General features: G+C 33.5%; 2 long non-coding RNA genes across 2 annotated transcripts in view; both read right to left on the bottom strand.

Annotated features, from left to right (window-relative positions):
- LOC149475508 (uncharacterized) overlaps window positions 1-25,078 on the bottom strand; it is a 107,148-nt gene that overhangs the window by 2,521 nt on the left and 79,549 nt on the right. The window lies entirely within an intron of this gene.
- On the bottom strand, window positions 1,800-24,145 carry LOC149475509 (uncharacterized). Its single transcript, XR_016318073.1, has 4 exons — window positions 21,783-24,145; window positions 13,220-13,335; window positions 3,154-3,222; window positions 1,800-1,921 (listed from the first exon to the last, which is right to left on the bottom strand). It is a non-coding gene; the product is annotated as an uncharacterized LOC149475509 (long non-coding RNA).

The following is a 25,078-nucleotide window of genomic DNA, read 5'->3' as shown; positions in this document are numbered from 1 at the left end:
TCGGTCGCTATCGTGTTAACAAGAAAAAGGATCCGCACATACAGACACACGGACGTCCAAGACAGAACTTTTTTAAACTGTTTTTTAACTAGTTTAAATAACAAAAATGACATCAAAAATATCATGAACGTTAAAAATAGTGTTTTTTCTTAATATGTGTGTGTATGTATTATCTTACAAGTGCAATGTATGATACATAAAGACATTTTAAGTTTGAAAAATCAGATGTTTTGCGCGAAGTGACAGTAGTACCCAGAGGCGTGCAATTACATAAACAAATTATTATCAAAATAATTGAATTTAAACGAGTGTTTAATTTTGTACTAGCGAATCTAAAATTCGATGAAGATATTACTTATTACAAAAAAATAGCATACGAATTAACAGAAATAAAAATGTAACAAGCCATCACTACATAGTATAAAACAAAGTCGCTTTCCCTGTCCCTATGTCCCTATGTCCCTATGTCCCTTTGTACGCTTAAATCTTTGAAACTACGCAACGGATTTTGATGCGGTTTTTTTTAATAGATAGAGTGATTCAAGAGGAAGGTTTATATGTATAATAAGATCCATTAAGTAGTGGAGAAGTACTGTTATTTTTGAGGTTTCTAATGTGATGTCGTAAAAAATTACATTTATTCCGCTTACATTGCAAACGCAGGCTGAACCCTACGAGTTTTATCAAAATAATGTACTAAGTATTATACACATTGAAAAGGTCTACAGAAAAGTCCGCGATGGTATATGTCTATCTCTTATGGATAACCCACAATAACTTTTTTTTGTCATTTACTTTTTACGACAAATAATGGCTAATTTTCGAAGCGATTTTAACCAATACAGCATTAATCCTTAATCAATTAAATACCATGGATACATTGTTCATTTAATATAGATCTATATGGCCCTTTACACCGTATGATTTAAGTGAATATTTTCGAAGATATTACAGATTTAAAAATTGCAGGACGTAGCGTTTGCGGCCGCCCGGCTATGTATTTTATACCCGTGCGATGCCGGAGGCCGGAGCGGGCCGCTATATTTTTATACCTATACAACGTTCACAATTTTTCTGTAGTGTATTTAGTATCAGCATTGCACCCGTGCGAAGCCGGGGCGGGTCGCTAGTAACTAATAAAAAAAAATGTGTGCGTGTACTAGTCACACACACGTAAGAAGTGAAACTTCTTTATGACCTTATTTTTCAAAAAATAATTTACCTATTATTATATGCAACTTGACAGAAATACGTCGAACCACGCGTGGTAGGGATAAGAAAAAGATGGCGCGTAACGGAAAAATGTCACGCGTAACGAAAAAATGTTACACTAAATTTTTTTCCAACCCCGGTAAAGAAGTTTCACTTCAATAAAAACTATGGAGTGGCTATTATTTTCACATAAATACAATTTATTTACATGAAAATAACAATAACGTATTTTCTTGCTAGTGTGACGTCACATGACATTTACAATAATCCCCAAAATTAATGACCGCTCTGAAGTTAGCACCTCTTGCTCATGTATTTTACTTCTTATTACTGTTACATAGTGTTTATTTTACGCTGACGCGACTCGCACCTAACTTCAGTCCGATCAAAATTGCGAGAGTATTTTCAATTTGTCATACCTAGTACCTAAAATATATTATTAGAGAAATGGTGTAGATAGGTTCTTAGCCACAGTTCAGACTTCAGTTGTCCCTTTTTCGCTCACGATAGTTGAATCATGCCATCTCACTCTGACGTCTAATCGACAATCGTGTGTGCGTTAGTGTGTTAGTGTAGTAGTTGTTAGTGTGCCGTGTTTGAAGACCGAATGTTGTGTTGGTAACCTATCTACACTATCTAGTTGAGTTATGACACTTGCTTTAACTTCAGGCAGATTGTGAATATAACCGCCCCGCCATGTTGAATTCAACTGAAAACTCAAAAATATTATTAGCTTGTTTCAACACGCGGTTTCGCGTGATACTCTGAAACAGATACCAAAATCGTCGACTTACTCCATGACGTGACGGTATGGCCAGGACGCGACCTTGAAATTTTATTCTCAACACGCCATTTTATTAATTTTAAATGCGTTGTAAAAGCAGATTTAAAATTTTTGCAAGCTCTGAAGATAAGCTTGATAAAAAAAACCTGGGTTCGATCCCCGTTGGAGAAAACTACAAAAAAGTTGTATAGAATATTAACTTAAGATTTCAAACTTGGATTATTATAGAATTTGACTGTAACTAAAGACAACAATAAAATATTATTGGTCCACAAGACAATTTAAACACAGTCTAACTTTAAACCAGGGATCTGTCACTTTAACAGTTGTCTATGTGAAATATGACAAAACCAGATTAAGGGTTCATACGCACTATGCGGGTAGCCGCATTGCGGGTAGCCGTCCGGCTAACCGCAAGCACAATTATGTACGTAATATTCATTTCTATGCGCACTGCGATGCGGCTACCCGCAGACCGCTCCGGTTGCTCGGAGAGCTGCGGCCCGAGTGACGGCCAGCCGGACGGTTGCTATACGCACTGTGCGGTTCAGTCTGCGGCTGCCCGCCATTGAGTGAGTGTGTGCACGTGGTTGCAAAACACTTGCTCTCATCTCGTGTTTGCAAATAAGGATGCACCCAGTACTTCTTTCTTTGCTTTTCTTCTTTACGTAACGTGTGTAAGAGCGTATACGCACTATGCGGGTAGCCGCATTGCGGGTAGCCGTCCGGCTGACCGCAAGCACAATATTATGTATGCGATGCGGCTACCGCAGACCGCACAGTGCGCATAGAAATGAATATTACGTACATAATTGTGCTTGCGGTCAGCCGGACGGCTACCCGCAATGCGGCTACCCGCATAGTGCGTATACGCTCTAAATGTAGTAAATAGCTGCAACTTCTTCCATTTCCATCTTTGAAATGGATCGACATGACCGCAAATCGCAACGGTTCTTCAACCGGACTATGCGGGTAGCCGTCCGGCTGGCCGCATTCGCAACCGCATCCTGCGGTTATGCGCTATGCGGCTACCCGCATAGTGCGTATGAACCCTAAAGTTAAAACCTGTCTAAAGTTTTTTGTGGTAAGACAGTAAATACTTACACCAAGATAGTAGAAATTCTAGTATAGTAGAATTATTCTACTAATCTACTTACTAATGTGATACTTAGCATCTTAGTAGCAACCGCTGATGAGCCCCCTCAGTCCATCTCTCCAGTCTCCATCTGAAATGAGAAACATTTCTGTAAGTTTATAAAATACTAGCTGTGCCCCGCGGTTTCACCCGCATTGCTCTGCTCCTGTTGGTCTTAGCGTGATGATATATAGCTTATAGCTATCCCTGCTATCTAACACCGAAAGAATTTTTCAAATCGGACCAGTAGTTCCCGAGATTAACGCGTTCAAACAAACAAATAAACTCTTCAGCTTTATAATATTAGAATGTATTATTAGTACTTGAATAAAAGGAAGTCAAGTGCGTATTTAAGCATATTTTTTTATAGCAGAAAAGTTATCGATCTTTGCATAGAGCTATGGAAATTTGCAAAAAAAGATCGTGTATTTTGAGCACACCGTGTCAGAAGTGAAACTTCTTTGGCAAGATCCAAAAATACCAACATCGTCGCTTTACTCCATGACGCGATGAAATTTTACTCTCAACGCGCCTAAAGAAGTTCCACTTCAAATAGATTTTAATTATTTTTTTCTTATCTGAGTTAAAAATACTACAGTTTTATATTTCAAATTCAAATGCACTCTCTATTTCTTTATTATTCTTGTTCAATGTTTACATCAAACAAAAAACATTTGTGAACGAATCAAAATATTCGCTTTCCTTAAAAATTCGCGGTCGACAGGTGTGGCTGTTTAAAAAAAAACAGCGAACGGTAAAGCCGTGGGAACAAGAACAGATGTTTGGCGCGTTTTTTTAAAAATCGAACAAAAATATAAAAAAAAGAAAACACAAAGACGCGGGACAGTCTTTATGCGCTTTTTTTATCTATGATTCGTTACAGAAACCGTTTTGTTGGCATTACGTTATTTTAGCTTTTGATATTTGGTTATTTACACTTTTTTTACGGAAGGAAAGATTTTTTTTTATAAAAAACTAGCAGTCCGTTCGACTTCGCCCGTGGTACATATTTCGCAATAAAAGGCCTATGTTCTTTCTCAGGGTCTAAAGATTGTCTGTGCCAAATTTCATCAAAATCGGTTGAGAGGTATAAGCGGGAAAGCGTAACAGACAGACAGACAGAGTTACTTTCGCATTTATAATATTATTAGTACGAATTGTGCCATAAAACTTTTTTTAATATGGGCTTAAATTTTCACTTTTTGGATTTTGTATGTGGGTAAATAATATATTTTTTTACTTTTTTTACATAAAAGGCGTATTTTTTGTATTAAAAAACTGTGTCGTATTTTTTTTAGGGTAGTATTTAAACGAGTGACTGTAAATTAAAAATAATTAATTGGGGTAACAGAATTACTAAGTGAGCGACTGACTGCGAGCGTGAAAAATTAATAGATCAGCAACTAACAAACATTAATTTGCGTTACATAAAATACAAAATGAGCAGCTTCATAATATTTGAGCGACCTAATATTAATTGTTTGAGTGACAAAATTACGTCTTGTATTATTTTCATTATTTGGCATATGATTTATTTATAATGAGTGGCATTTTATCTTAATCGAGCTATTTCGAATAGAAAAATCACTTTGAATAATACTATAATGGACAGAGTAGGTACTATCAGTTCAATTTGTTTTTGAAAGTTTTATCAAATAACTATTTGAACAATTTATTCTAGTGTTTTTAGTCGCTCTAGATGAGCGTAATTTAGTCGCTCACTTAGTAATCTATTCGCTCATATAGTAATGTAATCACACAGTTAGAATTCTAATATATCAAATGGATTAATCACAATCCTCCTTTAGTACGCTCAATCTGTATTTTATTATCAACTAATATTCGTTGCTTGTTTAGTTTATTTGTCGATTACTCAAATTCATACCGCTCAAGTTATTAAATCAGTATCTCATAATCAGTCGCTCACTTTATTTTCAGTCGCTCGTTTTATTATTCCCCTTTTTTTTATAAATACGTAGGTTGCTAAATTTTCACTTACAGTGTTTGTATGTGAGTTTGATCAATATTTTTTACGTGTGTGTTATTTACGTTCGTTTATTGTTATGCATGTACCTAATGATTATTGATTTAATAACAATTAATGATTCAAATAAAAAAATGATTTGTATTTGTTTCGATCGTATGTATTTTATTTGATTAAATAAATTGAATGACCTTGATCATAATTTCAAACTTAATAATTGATGATTGTTTTGATATTAATAAATTAATCACATAACAATACATACATAGGTACTATGTTGGTAAGTCTGTATGTTTGTTACTCAGTCACATTGGAACAGTGATACACAAGGAAAATTTCCATAAGTCCGGAAAATTTCTATACGCCAGGAAAATCTATAAACAAGGAAAATTTGAATAAGTCAGGAAAATGTTTATAAGCCAGGAAAATTTCTATACGCCAGGAAAATTTCCATAAGAAAGGAAAATTTAAGACAGGAAAATTGCCATAAGTCCGGAAAATTTCTATACGTCAGGAAAATTTCTATACGCCAGGAAAATTTCGATAAGACAGGAAAATTTCCATACGCCAGGAGAATTTCCATAAGACAGGCAAATTTCCATAAGTCCGGATAATTTCTATACGTCAGGAAAAATTCTATAAGCTAGGAAAATTTCTATACGTGAGGAAAATTTCTCTTTGCCGCAAAAATTTCTGTCAGAAAAAATCCATAAGTCGGGAAAATTACAATAAGTCAGGAAAAATTTCTATGCGTCTGGAAAATTTCCATAAGTCCGGAAAATTTCTATACGCCAGAAAAATTTATATAAACAAGGAAAGGGGTTTGAAACTTTTTGTATGGACGCTGGCATATCGACCCGCCGCCATTTTGATTTTTTTTCAAAATCGCGGCGCACGATTAAAGTGGTATGTATGGATAGAGGACACATAGACAAACAAAAAATGTCTATTAACATAGTACCCTAAAGCGTCACATTACCGAGATATTTGGAGGTAAATATTCAGCTAAGAGTACAACGACAAACACTAAAAATAGACTTATTACGTGTCTATATGCATAATATTATCTCCAAATAATCACTCCCAGGTAGATTATTATTATTACAGGAAGAAAGTAGGTATTCATTACATTACTTACATTTTTATGTAATGTATGTCTGTTTTTATGTAATGAATGTACCTACTTTCTTCCAATAAACTCTTAATAATAATAATCTACCTGGGAGTGATTATTTGGAGATAATATTATGCATATAGACACGTAATAAGTCAATTTTTAGTGTTGTCGTTGTACTCATAAGTGAATATTTACCTCCAAATATCTCGGTAATGTGACGCTTTAGGGTACTATGTTATTAGACATTTTTTGTTCGTCTATGTGTCCTCTATCCATACATACCACTTTAATCGTGCGCCGCGATTTTGAAAAAAAATCAAAATGGCGGCGGGTCGATATGCCAGAAAGTTTCAATGCCCTTTATATACGTCAGGAAAATTTCTATACGCCAGGAAAATTTCTATAAACAAGGAAAATTTCTATACGTCAGGAAAATTTCTATAAACAAGGAAAATTTCTATACGTCAGGAAAATTTCTATAAGAAAGGAAAATTTCTATAAGACAGGAAAATTTCCATAAGTCCGGAAAATTTCTATACGCCAGGAAAATTTCCATAGGAAAGGAAAATTTAAGACAGGAAAATTGCCATAAGTCCGGAAAATTTCTAAACGTCAGGAAAATTTCTATACGCCAGGAAAATTTCGATAAGACAGGAAAATTTCCATACGCCAGGAGTATTTCCATAAGACAGGCAAATTTCCATAAGTCCGGATAATTTCTATACGTCAGGAAAAAACTCTATAAGCCAGGAAAATTTCTATACGTGAGGAAAATTTATCTTTGCCGCAAAAATTTCTATAAGTCAGGAAAAATCCATAAGTCGGGAAAATTACAATAAGTCAGGAAAATTTCTATAAGATGGAAAATGTCCATAAGAAAGGAAAATTTCTATAAGACAGGAAAATTTCCATAAGTCCGGAAAATTTCTATACGCCAGGAAAATTTCTATAGTGTGCGTCCACACTGAATGCGCGGTGGCGGCGGCCTAGGCGGGCGCGACGAGCGGGCGCTCGCGGTGGCCACACCGACGCGCGAGCTCAAGTAGCGGTTCGACGTTTTTCGGGTGTTGCAAACTTTGGACGATTTGCTATTTTTACTGGACTGTCCGATTTTGAGATGAGATCATTATAGAAGTTGTACACGAAATAAATAAAACAGAGGAATAACGGGTGAATCTTATATGAAGAATTGAGATTATACCCTACAAAATTACTGTGGTGTATATAAGTGTTTTAGATTGAATCGCACTTATAAATAAAGAAGTTTCACTTCAACAATTAAGTATTTACCGCTATTTTACGAAAAACAATAAAGGATATAATATAAGAAGTCGAGCGACAAGACCAAACTGGTTTGATACCCCCGCCGTCCGCGCATTGGGTCGCTTGCTGACTAGGCCCGTAGTGTGGCCAGAACGCGCGGATAGGAGAGTTTGAAAACTACGCGCGCTGGCTTGCTCATTACCGTCGCACTAGGCTTCCGCCATAGTCATTTCAATGTGGACACAAAGGCGCGTTTCATACGTTTGATATTTCGCGCCCGCCGTCGCAACCGCGCTAGGCTCGCAGTGTGGACCTGCACATAAACACGGAGAAGTTCTATACGTCAGGAAAATTTCTATAAGTCAGGAAAATTTGTATAAGTCAGGAAAATGTTTATAAGCCAGGAAAATGTGATTTAGGTACATAGTATTTTATCGTCCGAAGGTTATTTTTCGTTTAACATAATATTTAATCTATGCGTAGAGCTTATGCTTTCAGACAAAGTGTATCTGTTCATCGGCTAGTATTAAATATAAATACATCATTTAATTTTAAAACTGGTTGCGAAGTTAAACCAATATGTCTCTCTGAAAATTGCGGCTTTGAAACCTTCTTCAAAATCTAGACATTCGCCTACAATCAAACGAAATATTTATTTTCATAGCGAAACAGATAGACTAACTTACAGAAAGAAAGTACATAGTTAATTACGAACATCTATATGAGAAATAACAACTAACATCCCCGAAGCAAAATATTACTTAATAACAATAACTTAAAGTTTGACACAATAGCTTTGATTTAAAGTAGAGAGGAAGATCGTATCCTCCGGAAAGAAACCAGTCAATTACCTATTCGAGTAATAAAATTTATAATTAATTAAACACCAAAAAAACAATACTTAATAACAACCTTTAATCTATACTAATATTATAAAGCTGAAGAGTTTGTTTTAACGCGCTAATCTCAGGAACTACTGGTCCGATTTGAAAAATTCCTTCGGTGTTAGATAGCCCATTTATCGAGGAAGGCTATAGGCTATTTATCATCACACTAAGACCAACAGGAGCGGAGCAATGCGGATGAAACCGCACAGCTAGTTCAAAATAAAAGACACATTTCTACGTGATATTCCTTACAAACCCGTACATATTGTAATTTATACTGTGGTCTGTGCACGTACTAAAACTTTGACACACTACAGAGTAGGAAGCTCAGTCCTTATCCATAGTATGTTTCTATACGTATAGGTCTACAGATCAGCTGTCTAGACACCCCCTACACCCCGTCTAGACGGCCAGACACCCTACCCGCGCCGCGGACAGACGCACACTGAGTTGCCGACGTGCCGGTATTTTGTTCGGGATTCCAAATTTCGATTGTGGTGCATAATTACACTTTCGAAGTGGTATTTTATTAGATACTAGCTTACCGCTCGCGGATTCGCCCGCTTTGTCTAAAACCAAATATATACTAAAACCTTCCTCTTGAATCACTCTATCTATTAAAAAAAAAACCGCATCAAAATCCGTTGCGTAGTTTTAAAGATTTAAGCATAAATAAGGACTCAGGGACAAAGAAAGCGACTTTGTTTTATACTATGTAGTGACTGTTGTCCTGTCTAAGTAGCGCGAATTGACAAATCCGATTCGCGTATTCGTATTCGTACAGTGCAGTCACTGCGGTTATTCGGACGTAATCAAGAGAATACGAATGTGTGATGGTACATTCTTGTTCGCTGTTCGCCTCGACACTCGACGTAACATATCAAACATCGTCGTTGCGAACTTTTGTGGACACATTCATCTTCCTCTTGATTGCGTCCCAAAAACCACTCTTATCACGAACTAGCTGCTCCGCGCGGTTTCACCCCGTGGCTCCACCCCTGTTGGTCGTAGCGTGATGATATATAGCCTATAACCTTCCTCGATAAATGGGCTATCTAACACCGAAAGAATTTTTCAAATCGGACCAGTAGTTCCCGAGAATAGCGCGTTCAAACAAACAAACAAACAAACAAACTCTTCAGCTTTATAATATTAGTATAGATACGTAAATTTCTAGGTGATAAGAATGCACTGCTTACATATGCGAATTCGTTATTCGCTTCGATATTCGCACGAATGTGTAAATGCACCATAATAATTGTTAAATGGGTTTGCAGTTGGCAATATTGAAACTCAGGTTAGTCAATAGTCAAAATTAGATGCGAAATTAGACTTTGTAGTTATTACCATTTTAATAAAATATAAAAAAACATTATTTAACCTAGTAAAAATTTTCTCTAGTAAGTATTCAAGTACCAAAACCCTAATTATCTACGAAACTACTGAATCGAATTTGAAAATACTTCTACATATAAGTAGATACATTATCTCTCAATGCTACAAGTTATTATGAAAATCAATTGGAACGAAGTTACTGTTAAAAGCTAGAAAAAACAAGCTTAATAAGTACGCAGTTGTCGTAGGTCAGTTAGCTCCAAACCCTATGTTGTGAACGTTACTTCATCAAGTTATTTTTAAGTTATTTGGGTAACTTATTTATAACCCTTTGTTCTTTACAGGTCACTTGATAGCAGTCACTGATTATAACAAGCTATCTATCCGTCCGTGAAAATCTCGTTAAAATGAGCACAGTCGTTTTGAAAAAAAAAAATTTAAAGACATAGTTACGGACAAATTTTTAATATGTAATAATTGTAATATATTTATTTTGGTTAAATAAATATGATTTCATATTCATTAAACAAATAGCCTATTTACGAGAAATCACAAGAAACATTGAATTTTAACAAAAAAATAAATTCAAAGAAAATACATTATTATTTTAAGGGAATTTTAAAGAACAAAATAATTAAGGCCCGATTTTTCAATCGTTGGTTAAAACTTATTCGTCGAGTAAAGTATTACACGATAATATTAAAATGACACTTGTAAACTGTCAATTACAGGCAAGAAAAATACATTTTTGAAATGGTAGTTTAAATTTTAATACGTTATTCGACGAATAAGTTTTAACCAACGATTGAAAAATCAGCCCTAAAAAAAAATACAATTATTTATGGGATAAATAGAAAATATACACCCACGTGCTGTCTACAAGAAGGTATCTATAATAGGTTATTGACCTCTAGTCGTAGACGAGTGACCCTTGGTAAGGTCACTCGTAGGTTCGTCCCATGCAGTCGTGAATTTTAACCGACTGAAAACGGGAGTGTAAAGTTTTAAGAGTTTCGGTCGATTGAAATTTTATGGGATATTTTCATTTATGAATTGAAAATACATATAATAATTATACATTGGTTTATACACAAATATTGTTTGGTATAATTTTTACAAGACTGAAAAATGGTTTTTACTGTGATAGTGTTAATTTTCAGGAATTGTAATTGATTAGAAAAAGGAGGTGCTGTATGCAGGAAATATTTTAATTGATTGTTTTTTTATTTGAAGTGGATAAGCTCAGTAATTGTTGAATCAATTTTGATAACACTTTCACTGAAAGAAAGCTGTATTTCTGGGTGACATATTATGCTTAATATTTTTAAGACGTTCTATAGGATTACCTAGTGTACAAAAATTAAACTTTAAGCAGTAATTTCACTATATTTGTTAGTTTTACAAACCCAAAGTATCATCTATTCCAATATTCAACTATTACTATTTTGCCTATATCAAAATTTATCAAAATCTGTTCACCCGTTTAGACATGAAATCGTGACAGACTTTCATAAACATTCAAATGTAAGTACGTAGGTGGTAAATATCAATTTGAAATTATTCATTCATTTTGAAATATCGTAGGAGTCTTTCATGTTAAATAAAATATTATTGAAAGCTAGACAAAACAAATTAGTATTTATTTTTAGATCTATTACCCGACTGCGTCATAAAGGCTTATGTTTTAGATGAGATACTAGCTGTGCCCCATGGTTTTACCCGAAGTTTTAGCGTGATGATATATATAGCCTTAAATAGGAACAAACAAACTCTTTTAGCTTTAATATTATTAGATATACTTGCTTACTAATATAAAAAATAAAACTGAAGAGTTCATTTGTTTGCTTGAACGAGCTATAATCTCAGGAACTGCGGGTCCAATTTAAAAAAAATCTTTCTATGTTAGCATTCCATTTATCAAGGAAAACTATAGGCAAGACGAGTAGCTGTTCAAATCGTTTTATTTTCGAGTGAAAGAGTAACAAACATACATACATTCTTACAAACTTTCGCATTTATAATATTAGTATAGTAGTATTGTGGTTATCGTCTCTAAAAATGTTATATTTTTATCCTTATTAATTCAAAAGACATTCGCAAACGTCACGTGGGCGAAGTCACAGGCCACAGCTAGTTAAAAATAAAATTATAATTATAACTTGCGTTATCAAGTTTACAAACTTGGCAGACGTTTTGCTATGGGTTCCTGGAAACCCTAAAACTCTTTTACAAACGACCATTGACTTGGGGTTAATGACCTCACCTGTACCTTAGTTAGACTTATAGGAAGAAACCTAAGTGCTAAGAAATCTATGTCACTGCATATGCATATTAACTATTATTTTTATTTATTTACTAGCGGTCCGCCCCGGCTTCGCCCGTGGTACATATTTACGTTTTCTCTACATAAAAACCATCCTCGTACTTCAAGGAATATAATAAAAAAAGAATTATCGAAATCGGTTCAACCGTTCTCGAGTTATGCGCTTACCAACACATTTTGCGATTCATTTTTATATATAAGAAAGATAACACTTTATTGTACAAAACCATGTAGGAAATGTAGTACAAACTAATAAGATACAAAAATTTTGCACAATAGGCGGCCTTATTGCTACACAGCAATCTCTGCCAGGCAACCTGGTAGGAAAGGAAATGTGAGAAGAATAAGGATAGCGCAAAAAAGAAATAAATTCTGTGCTAATACATTACTTTACTACTTTACTAATATGATAAATGCGAAAGTTTGTATGTGTTAGTCTTTCTAGGGTTTAAACACAACTTAGGTACTTAATAAATTTATAAGGAATAGAAAAAAATCGATCACGAGATTCGAACTCGCATCCTTTCACGGCAATCCGATTTTTAAAGCATTTCAATGCCTTATGAGCAGTGGTGGCTCAGTGGTGAGACCTCGGACTTCGAATCGATAAGTCCGGGGTTCGAGACCAGGCGAGCGCGCAGGAAATAAATTGATTTTTCAATTTATCTGCGCATATTGTAACATCACCACTGCTCGAACGGTGAAGAAAAACATCGTGAGGAAACCGACATGTCGAAGAATCAAAAGTTCGACGATATGTGTCATCCGCCAACCCGCACTTGGCCAGCGTGGTGGATTATGGCCTGTACCCTCATAGGAGGCCCGTGTCCCAGCAGTGGGAACGTATATGGGCTGATGATGATGGTGATGAATGCCTTATAACCAAAAATATCAAATTCAACAACTTAGGTTGTTTGACGTTCCATTTTTACCAAGAAAGGCTTATTTTGATAAAAAAAAGGGCTGATTTCACCAACACCCATCAGAAAAATTCATTCGGTGTTAGATAGCCCAGGATCGATCGATCGATCGAGGAAGGCTATAATATCATCACTCTAAGACCAACAGGAGCGGAGCCACGCGGGTGAAACCGCGGAGCGCAGCTAGTAAAACATAAATTACAATATAGAATATATCGCGAAGTTGTGAAACTCGATAGAAAAACTACCTACTATTTACCTTCATTGTTTAATTGCGAAGCGAAGCGAAGTGGAGCGAAGCGAAGGCGTGTCGATAGATCTTCTTGAAGAGCGAAATTCTTCAGATATGTTGAACGTGTTGGTTGTACTTCAGTTCTGAAATTTTTAAATATAAATTAAATAAACACAAAACATAATTAAAAAGCTAAATATAATACCTATATATATAATAGGCACCAAAAGGCACACTGAAATTAATATATCAAAAATAAACAAGGATATAATAGTGTATAATTAGTGCATTCTTGTAAAATATCTCATAAAACTAACAATTTATTTTTTAGGGATCTATGTTTTATTTTTTAACATTATTTTCTACACATTTGACACATCACGCAAGTAAAACCGCGGTATGAAGCTAGGCAGTCATTATTTACATCAATTATTTCGGAGAACTACCTGACATGCGTACAATATCAGTTTATATGTTTGTTGTCACTTGTCTGATAACTGTGAAACAAGCGGTATATTATTTGATATTAGTTAGTTCTTTAAAGAAACGAATCTTCAATGGCGGCGCTTATCATTCCCTCTCGCTCACACACGGCCGTACGGTATGCAAAAAAAAAATGGAAAAATAAAATCACTAAAATGTATTTGATTTTCCCTATAATAGCTTTTATCATAAATTTACAATGACAATTATGCATTTGCGAAAGTAAATAATGTTTTATTGGAATTTGACAAAATATGTTCTTTGGGAAAAGTTGTTCAGTTTTATGGGCTTATTACAAGTATTATGGGGATTTTATTACATTCTGTATACGTAAATATGATAATTCATATAAATACACAAATACAATAACAAAAAAGTTTGTCAACAAACAATTTGAAATAATTAATAAAATAATTATCAATTTACGTTATTTTTATTTTCTTTTTTGATGATCCTACCATCTGTCAAAGTCAGCTTTGGCCGCCATTGAAGATTCGTTTCTTTATTGAACTGACTAATACGATTTCCAACATTGTATGATGTTTATAGTCGGAGAGATGGGGATAATTTTAATGACTGTAGTTATTAATTATTATGATTGTTAAATAAATATTAAATATTAACGAAAGAACTAATGACATTTTTAATGTTAATGGTTTTTTTTCAAACTTGTATAACCTTATATTTTACTGCAAAATTGGTGTAATAATTGAAATAATAATATTCAATGAACTAAACCGTCTACTTCTACCAAAATTGGTTCATTGTAGAGCTATTATTAACGATAATATACAAATTACGAATATTTTTATTTTTTTCACGGTCTCCTATCTCCTTTGAAATCTTTCAGTGCAGATTGGCAGATGTGAAAATATTACATCGAACTTTAACATGACTATTTATTGTTTATCTGTTTAGATGTTAACTGGTTAGTGTTTTTTGCACATATATTATTTTCGAATATTGCTATATTTGTTTTCACGTAAAATCATTACAAAAACGGATTTGGTTTTTTTAGTTTTTCAATGTCTCATGAAATTATTGTATTGTCACCGGTCCTTAATAAGTGTACAAAGTTTGAATTAAATCTATCCGTGTCAAAATCTAGTCTAAAGTTTCTATCCATAATATTATAAATGCGAAAGTAACTCTGTCTGTCTGTCTGTTACTCAATCACGCCTAAACTACTGATCCAATTTACATGAAATTTTGGTATGGAGATATTTTGATACCCGAGAAAGGACATAGGCTACTTTTTATCCCGGGAAAATGACGCAATCCCGGAAATTCCACGGGAACGGGAACTATGCGGGTTTTTCTTTGACTGCGCGGGCGAAGCCGCGGGCGGAAACATATGTCTAGTAAAATAGTCTTAAAAAGCAGCTTTAAAACCTGCCTTTTTAGTCGTTAAATCCTATAACCCAGCTCTTCAACTATACTATACATTCGAGCGTGTCTGCCTTGTATCCGGTGACAATTATCAAGCTGTGACGTCATGCGCACGCCCATGCGGGAGCGGGACAGCCGTATCCTGTGTCCCGCTCGCACGTTCTGAGAAAATGTGAAGATGTCTCTATTTGAATGTAGTTAGCGTCTGTCAAAGTAACTGAAAATGTGCTCATGTCAAAATTTAATTGAGAAAATATGCAAAATTTTGTGAGGGATTTTTACATGATTTTGAATATAAAACCTTGATTTAAAATAATGTAGAAATTAATGTCATCCCTATATTCCAGTAATATTGGCAATGTGCATAATATATTGATTACAAATTAAATTTAAATGAATTAATTAACACCAACTTTAAGTACGGTCTACAAATCAAACAGCGTACATGCAATTTTTTTTCCCAAAGCATTTGCATTTTTTTTCATTTTTAGCCCAGTTAATAGTCTGAACTGACTGACTGACGGACTGAAAACATGTCCTAAGATGTGAACAATAATCTAATTCCTATTCTACAAATTATCCAAAGATAAAACAGTTGTAAATCGTCAAAATATCAGACGCTTTTGTCACTCAACAACTGCTGAACCGGATTCCATAAATTAATCTTCTTAAAAGGCAGAATATTTAGTGGAATTAAATGTACTTATTAGTTATTACTAGTAAAACAACAGGAGCGAGATAGTGTTAAAAATACATTCTACTAATATTATGAATGCGAAAGTTTGTGAGGATGGATGTATGTTTGTTACTCTTTCACGCAAATACTACTGAACCGATTACAATTAAATTTGGTACCTATGTAGGTAGCTGAAGACCCAGAATAGTACATAAGCTACTTTTTATCCCGGAAATCCTACAGGAACAAGAACTATGAGGGCTTTCCTTTGAAAACGCGGGCGAAGCCACGGTCGGAAATCTAGTTGGTTATAATTCGCGGATGTTTATGACACTTCAAAGGCAACAATCGTCAAATAATAAGTGGTTTCATAGTAATGCTTATATGTGTGAACGTGCATATAAATAAATACAAATACAAACATTGTAACAATTTAGGACTGATTTTTCAATCCTTGGTTAAAACTTATTCGTCGAATAACGTATTAAACTACCATTTCAAAAATGTATTCTAATTGCCCGTATTTGACAGTTTACAGGTGACATTTTAATAAGTTCGCGTAATACTTTATTAGACGGATACATTTTAACCAAGGATTGAAAAATCGGCCCTTAATAAAATAAGTAGGTAGTTAAAAAAACTTATAAAAGAAAAAAAATGTTCATTGCAATCGATGTTTTAAAATCGACAATTTGGATGAAACACTTAAAATATATCGTTGTCGTCGACACGTTATTCAATTCACCGACAAATAAAATCAATTTCTATAAAATTTCTAGTATTTATTCACCAAAGTACTAAGTTAGGTTTCCTCAATTAAGTATAACTTAGGAAAGCAAAGTAAAACTCGTCGGCCGGCGGTAGACGGTTGGCAGACATTTTTTTTCGCTCTGACCGGGTTCTGAACCGGTTTGATGTGGTTTATAGTACAGGAGGTGGCGGATAAATGTTTACTTTAATATATTTTTTATGATTTAAAGTTTAAATAGCTCTTAGGCTACTATTTGGGTAAATCGGGTATGAAGAATGATTTCGTCATGTGAAATTAAAGGTGAGTTTGAAAATATTTTTGAAGTGAAACTTCTTTAGGCGCGTTGAGATTAAAATTTCAAGGTCACGTCATGGCAATACCGTCACATCTTGTAGTAAGGTGATTTTCGTATCTTTGAATCTTGCCAAAGAAGTTTCACTTCTGACGCGTGTGCTCGGCACGACGGTTTCATTAAAAACGATTTATTTGTAATTGAAACGGTAATACGAGCCTACATATTTTGATGAAAGGAACGTAGGTTCGAATCTCTCTGTAGAATATGTTGTTTATAAGCATACACTCCACGAGTAGTCGAGTCACAAAAAGCTATGTGCTTAATCAGATTATAATCTATCTCTTTGCTAAATTTCATATCGATCTGGTCAGCTGTTTTTGCTTGAAAGAGTAATTAACATCCATAGAAACTTTATAATAACTTTATAACCGCGAGGGACTGGAACGCGCTTCCTGAATCTGTGTTCCCCGACGAGTACAATATGAGAGTCTTCAAGCGAAGAGTGAACCGGTACCTACTAGGGAAGCGCGTACCATCTTAGACCGCATCTAGCTTTCCATCAGGCGAGATTGTGGTCAAGCGCTTCCCTATCTAGAGTAAAAAAAAAAATATATGTATAAGGTAAGTATCATATACCATGGCCCATGGGCTATAATATAAGAAATGCTAATCTTTTAGTCCAAATACTAATTCAAAAAGTTTTTCTTTCTTAAATTTATCGTCAGCACTCTTACTATAAAATGTTTGAAATGGGCCAAATCCAATCATGTTTTAAATCCGTTAAAAGTAATTAATTCTGCAAAAATGGTGTTTATCAAAAAAGTGCGAAATTTAACAAGTATCCTTTTTTTAGGTTTTTTTTTATATTTTTCAACAATTTATCCAACCCTACATTGCGTGCCATACGTCTTTTGTTCGACGCAGAATTTAGTTTTTTTACCTTTTTTCGATGATTATACGAAAGATTTGTATGGATATGCTGTTATTTGTTATTAATCTAGTGCGTATAGTGTTAAATATTTTATAACAAATACATATTATTAAGCATTTTACTACACTCGGCTTTACTATGTTATATTATGCTTATATGTATTACATTATAAAAAATCGGTCAAGTGCGAGTCGGACTCGCGACACTGAATAATAATTAATATGTAAAATTAAATTGTAATATTGACATGATTTTAAAAGATCAACTATGGGGTTTCTTGCCGGTTCTTCTCCATATACTGCTTTCCGAATCGGTGGTAAATGTTAAAAATATGTAATGACGATTCGAAAGTGCTTCTATAAGAAGTCTAATTGAATAAATAAATGTTTAAGTTTGAGTTACTTCCGTACAAATAAATAATTTAAAGAGCAATAATAGTTCACAATACATAACAAATATAATTTGAATTTAAATATGAATTTTGTAGTGTTTGCTTGGTCGCAGGCAACTTTTTATATTTATTTATTTAATATTATTTATTACTAGTACAAATAAACGCCTTTTTTGTTACGAACAAAATAAATACAATTAATCACATCCACACTATTCTAGCGCCACACGTTTACGAAAAAGTAGAAAAAAAACGCATTGTTCACATCCCTTTCGGGTCGACAACTTTTGTTCCATCGCTTTCTGCGCAGCTGATTTCAACTGGTGCAAAAATAAATACAAAACTCAATACCGGTACTAATTATTTGAGTACAGTTGTTGAGTAAAGTGAAAATTTAATAAAATTTTCTTTTAAAGATAGATTATAATTTTTGCCAAAATTGTAAAGCAAATAATAATGAATTAGTTGATCATTATTTTATGGTCCTATTTTTTTGGAATATCAAAATGATTAGAGAATTTCCTAACCAAATTGTAGGAGAAAATTTCTACAAATCCTTGGTCTATCTGTTACAGAGCTGTATTATTCATGTTTAAAATTATTGTTAAATCTCTAGTTGGTCGTTTTTCAAGTAAGTATACAGTTAAGTTAAGACATACAGCATATTGTACAAGATAATAATATTATATTATACTTCGTAATAGAAATCATGATTATCTACTTAAATGAACTGTAATTTAAAGTCTAAATGAATAAACCAAATACAACAAACTAAACAGAACATTATAAAAAAAGTAATTCAATTTCAAACGCACTTCTATTCGCGACAGTACACAATTTCACAAAATCCCTATTTTACACCAAAAACGGGGTATTTTTTTCCAAATCAGTCACGCTTTCGGATTATTGATTTAAAAAACCTTTATTAATATTTTTTATACCTTTTATTGAGTAGGGTTATAAAAAGGGTGCGAACAAAAGATTTTTTGTCGATTTTTTGCGAATCGAAAATTTTGTATTGAACTTTTGCAAGTTGCAAAAAATAGTGTGTCATGCAGGGCTCGAATTTCGATCTGCCTTATGACAATTTTATAAAAAAAGACCGAAAAAGACGATGTAATAAAACAAATAATTAATTATTGAAAGAATATCGATTGCTCGGGGATCAATTTGATGGGTCCGCAAAGATGGAAAAAACTTATTGTTTAGGTGACATCTTATGCTCATGCTGAAAGTCATACCTTTATTAAAAAACTAGCGGTCCGCCCCGGCTTCGCCCGTGGTACATATTTACGTTTTCTCTACATAAGAACCATCCTCGTACTTCAAGGAATATAATAAAAAAAGAATTATCGAAATCGGTTCAGCCGTTCTCGAGTTATGCGCTTACCAACACATTTTGCGATTCATTTTTATATATAAGAATATCTGACTACACATAATATAAGTTATTTTGTTGTTGTTAATATTAGCTTCACCTGTATGTTTGTATGTAATCGACTCCTTTAGGCTCGATTATGACACACTTTAAATGGACAGATTTAATTCAAACTTCGTACCTATACACTTATCAAGGATCGGTGACATAACAACAATTTCATGAGATTTTTGTAACTATATTAATTTCTAAGAAAAACTACTTGTACATAAAACTTTTAACCTATAACGGTAAAATAACCTCTGTTTCCTTACCACTAGAATTACAAAAAAAAAATATTTTTAACTATCCTTAATAATTGTTATTACTTCATAGATAATGTGAAATTTAGTTGACATGAAGAACACTTTCATATTCTGAGAAATAGTAATTGTAACAGGATTCGAAGTAGAATAAATATAAACAAACAATGTTTATTTTTATAATAACGAAGTGTCGTTAGTCATAACATTGTCCAATTAGAAATAAATAATTAATATTTTTATAGTTTCTGTATTGGAGACAGAAAAGGCTGACGATTACAATAAACTAGCTTACCGACCTCGGCTTCGCCCGATTTGTCTAAAACCTAATAAATTATATAATAAAACCTTCCTCTTGAATCACTGTATCTATTAAAAAAAAACCGCATCAAAATCCGTTGCGTAGTTTTAAAGGTTTAAGCATACAAAGGGACATAGGGACAAAGAAAGCGACTTTGTTTTATACTATGTAGTGATCTATATGCGATAATATCTAGACCCTAATAAATAAATGAAATAATAAATAAAACAATGAAAGGAATTTCCTTGGAATTGAAATGTCTAGTTGATAGACATTTATAGACACAAAAATCGTATCATAAAATCGCTCCGTTGTGTCGTGAGGGAAAGACAGACATACACAATTATGCATTAAGGCAAGTAAATATAATATGATATTTTTTCTGTAATAAAAACAAAACAGATCATAGTGACAATGATGAACATAAATCTGTAAAACAACCAAAGCCTAATAATCAATTTTTGATACACATATTTAATCAATTCCCCATACACTTGAAACTCCGTGGGAATCGAACCCACGCCTGAAACATTTATATTAATTTCCAAATAACCTTGTGGGTCGCGGGTTCATGCTTCATCGGGTTGCATTGTTGTCTACACACCTTCGTCGTTTATATATAGATTAGCTGTGCCCCGCGGTTTTACCCGCATTGCTCAGCTCCTGTTGGTCTTAGCGTGATGATATTAGCCTATAGCCTTCCTCGACAAATGGGCTATCTAACACCGTAACAATTTTTCAAATCGAACCACTAGTTCCTGAGATTAGCGCGTTCAAACAAATAAACAAATTCTAATCTTGTTAAATTTGTATTGTTATTGTGTTTTTTGCTGAAATAAATAAATTTTCATTTTCATTTTCACTAATTCTATAGAAATATAGATTAACTAGCTTTTCGCCCTGGGTACATACTTATTTTACATATAATTATTTTATTGAGGAAAAAATCGTTTTCGATGAGTGAACCGACTTTGACGATCCTTCTTTCTTTGAAAGCTGGTCCTGGTTTAGGTATATTGTTATCCGACTGCGCTAAAAAGAGTTACGTTTTTTATAGTAAGTACCTATGTTGGGTATATACTATATTCATAATATTATGTATCCAGTAGGAGAAGTTCAAATGAATAAATAGATAAATTGAGTTGGAATTTTTTACTTTAAATTTAATTACTTTTAAGAATGTTTTCATAAAATGACTTTTTTACTACCCACACAGTGTTAATTCGCTGACTGTAGGTACTTGAGTATCCGTTATCACAAAGAAGAAATGAGTCTAATTTGTCATTAACGTTGTCACTTGTCACGACCAAACGGATAAATTAGTTTTGATGGAATTTGCTTTGCTTGTTAAATGATAGTTTACTTTAATTAAGTTAAATTTCGGTCGCTCGTGAGTTTTACGATATTACTAACTATAGGTACCTATTTAAAAAAAATAATAAATGAACCAAAATAATATTATTCTTATTCCACACCTACATATTTTGATTAGGTATATGACTGAAAATATAAACTATCGTAATTCAAGAAAAACATTAAAAATCGTCAAGCAGTTTATAAGTTCTATGGAATTTTTTATAGCTCTCGCACGTTATTTATTCGCAAACTTAAATTGTCCACGGTTTTATCCAAGTAAATCTTTACAGCCATTTAAAACAATATCTAAAGAAATCTCTTGATAAAATCTACTTACGGTAAAAGTCCTGTTGTACAAGTTAAAAATATCCACATTCGCGTAACACAAAATAAAAACTAACTACACTTTAATACATGATTATATTTAAAACTGAAGCACAAACTTAATACACCAAAATCACTTTTACGTAAAATAAATAAAACAAAGTAATACACCTCCACATCCATCCTCTGCGCCGATCCGCAGACAACTGACGTTTGAGTTTTGACGTTTTTTTCTTAATTTTTTCACAACTGTCATTATGTCGCGCTGCCAACATAAGAACTTATCATTCGAAATAGAATCCTATGCGATTGCTATAGAGTTTAAATTTAATTTATGTGCAATATTCAGCCAATTAAACGTCTAGAACGCTTGTCTGTAACTAGGGACTAAATACGTGTAGCAATAGGCATGACGAAAGATTTTGAAATTCTCTTCCATAATGTGTGTATACGTTTACTATACAAGAAAAACCCTATATTTCGGTAATATACTTAAATTTAACGAAGATTAAAGCCATTTTTCAAAAAATATTTAATATCTGTGCCAAAACAGCTCGCAGGTGTCATGGCGTAGGCGTGACGTCAAACTTTGGTAAATACGTAATTATTTGTACGCATTGCGAAGAAAATTAAAAAAGTATTTATTTAATATGTGTTATAGAAACGAATTACAAAGTTTATAAGTGGTGTGCAGTATTGCAGTGTGAATCCACATAAAAATAATGCTCAAAAATGTGTTAGTAATTATTTCAAGCGAAAAAATAATAAGAAATTATTGTATAAAGTTGGCGCGGAGAATCCCGAACCATGTATTCGTGAATTCGCAATTATATTTCTGTTCTGAGTCGATAAAGCATACGTGAAACAATAGAAAATAAATAAAAATGCGTATTCTCAACATATTCATAACAACAAAATACATCTGACGTGAGTTGTTTACTTATGCGTGACGTCACGCGTGTTTTAGTCAAAATGGCGAACTTCAGAATTTCAATGTTTTATTTTATTGATAATCTCATTAATCTTAATGTTTTTAAGATTTCTAAGTCGCTATATTTAATTTATTTATTATACATTTTCCCTTAAAAACACTAATACGATCATTTATGGATACTGTCGTCATGCCTATTTAAAAATTTCGAATCGTATTTTCAGAGCTTTTCGTATAGATTGCTGCTTTTCACTGAAACTCGAATAAGTAAAACAAAGAAATGCCGCAATGTAATAAGAAATTGTAAAGAAATCGAATTAAAGTACGAGAGAAAGTTTTTTTTTCTGTTTTTAAAATAGCACTAGCTTTTTGAGAACAATTAAATTAATAACATGACATTTAAAGGCTTTGTCAGATAGGACGCGTATTTTAGCGCTGCGTAGTAGCGCTGCAGCGTCCTGTTTTAACGTCGCGCTAGGCTTCGTCAAACAGAACGCTTTAGCGCGCGTTAGGACACAGTAATTGATATTATTAAAGCTGCATGTTGTTTACATAATTATTACTTACGAACAAAACAAGGTACAGCGATATTAACTCCGGAGTCGGAAGAATTTTTTACTTACCAGTTTCATTAATTTCTTCTCCGATTTGTGCCCACAATTTTGCCTTAATTGATATATCTTTATAGTTTATATGAACTATCCTTCGTATTATATAAGCATGGATATTTTCTAACCAATTCTATCAAATTTTCGGTCATTATGCAGTATTTTATTATTATTTTACGCCTATTAACGCCGACGCTAAAATAAAATTTGTAAAAAAATACAACACCCGACGTTAAAGCGTCCTAACGCCGCGACAGAGCGTTGCGTACTGCTAGCGCCGGCGCTCTGTTTGACGGTATTCTACGATGGTAGTAGAACACATCTTAGCGTCATATCGCGGCGTCAACTTAACGCTCTGACGCGCGCTAAGTACGCGTCCTGTCTGACAAAGCCTTTAATGTAATTTGTATGAGAATACGGGAATTGGATAGTGTAAGATAATTTCTTATTAGAGTCTTCTTAAAAAATAGAGAACAAAAACTAACGCACTTGTCTATTTGTCGTCAAAGGCAATTATTTGCGGGTTAAGCAACCTTAGACGTGGTCGTCCTATGGATGGGTACCAATTGTGGATATGGAGCGGTAACACTTATATGTCGGAGAATTTAAATAACTCTCCATAATTAATTATAATTATCACATTATGTTGTACACCATAGAGTACATTGTAATAGGAAGGTATAGCCACATAACTACTTAACTACTATGTTATAATTCTCTATCACATATATTTCAATTGAAACAATCTGTACCTAAAACTATTATCGTAAATTTGGAAATGATAGTAAATGGCCGAAGTTCATTGTATGTATACAGGATACTTACTTTTTTCAAAATTCAACCAATTCTATTTAAAAAAAAACGTACCTCTGTTATTTGCATGTTGGCAGTAAGGTTGGCCGTTGGCAGCTTCAATATTTATCTCCCGAAGTGAAGAAATCAATCTGGAAAGAATTGAAAAAAAAACACATAAGTTAAATAGTAACCAGGTTAAATATATTAATAACCAACCAAGTTAAATAGTAATTAAGTGGTAGATTTTTTTCATACCTATTACGGTTTTTGTTTTAATATTAAAATAACTATTAAAATTATTAAATGATTCTTTATAGCTTTTACAAAAACGCAATTAATTATAATTTACCCTTATCATTAATTATAGAAAATGTTTGAAATCAGAGACAAGAAAAACAAAGTTCTGTTTTTTTACAGTAGCACCTACTTACTGCACCTATAATCTTTTGGGGTAAACTGTTTTTACAGAAATGTAAAGTACACAACACTATAATCGTAGTACCAAATCAAAATACTAATTTACTTCTGAAGGGTTAGCTCTAGAATCGAAAATCTCAAAAAAAAAAAATCTGAAAGAACTTAAAAAAAAAATTCAAATAACGAACTGTCACTTGCAGAAACGTACGGTCGTCGAACTTGTACGCACGTGTGTGTGTGCTACCATTCACATGTGTGCGTGTAATGTCAATGTGTGCGTGCGAAATAATTCATTCGTATGCACGTATGATATAATCTATATGTACTTACATATATAAAACGTAAAAGTGACTGTCTGACTGACTGATTGACTGATCTATTAACTACTGCACCGATTGTGCTGCAATTTGGCATGTAGACACTAGATAGCCATGGTGTAGGCATCCGCTAAGAAAGGATTTTTATCAATTCTTTCCTTCTGGGGACAAAATAGCGGATAAAAGTAGCCTAGAGAAAGAAGCTTGTAACTACATAAAATAGTCACTGACTCATGACTGT

Source organism: Colias philodice, chromosome 30, assembly GCF_061535455.1.
Source record: "Colias philodice isolate Cphi_HAF_F1 chromosome 30, ilColPhil1 Martin Lab GWU primary, whole genome shotgun sequence".
NCBI lineage: Eukaryota > Metazoa > Arthropoda > Insecta > Lepidoptera > Pieridae > Colias > Colias philodice.
Note: the sequence above shows the minus strand (reverse complement) of the source record. Positions and strands in the feature narration are given on the sequence as shown.